Here is a 485-nt window from a genome sequence, read left to right on the forward strand (position 1 = left end):
AGTCTATATCTGAGGGCCAGGAGGCAAAATACCCAAGTCTTGTTGGAATGAGGGAGATGCTGACAGAAGAGGAATAAAAAGGGGCTTGAGGTTTCATCTCCTATTCCATGGGGTTGACGGAGCCCTTCTATTTCTAATGAGATGGGCCTGGATGCATTCCAGTTTGGTGTAGTGGTTAAGTGCACGGACTCTAATCTGGGAGAACCGGGTTTGATTCCCCACTCCTCCACTTGCACCTGGCTGGATGACCTTGGGCAAGCCATAACTCTGGCACAGCTGTCCTTGAAAAAGAGCAGTTTCTGTCAAGAGTTCTCTCAGCCCCACTTACCTCACAGGGTGTCTGTTGTGGGGAGGGGAATGGAAAGGAGTTTGTAAGATGCTCGGAGACACCTTTGGGTAGTGAAGGGCGGGGTATAAATCCAATCTCCTCCTCCTCCTCTTCTTCTTCTTCTTCTTCTTCTTCTTCTTCTTCTTCTTCTTCTTCT

This window comes from Gekko japonicus, unplaced genomic scaffold (assembly GCF_001447785.1).
Source record: "Gekko japonicus isolate JY-2015 unplaced genomic scaffold, Gekko_japonicus_V1.1 scaffold413, whole genome shotgun sequence".
In the NCBI taxonomy this organism is placed as follows: domain Eukaryota; kingdom Metazoa; phylum Chordata; class Lepidosauria; order Squamata; family Gekkonidae; genus Gekko; species Gekko japonicus.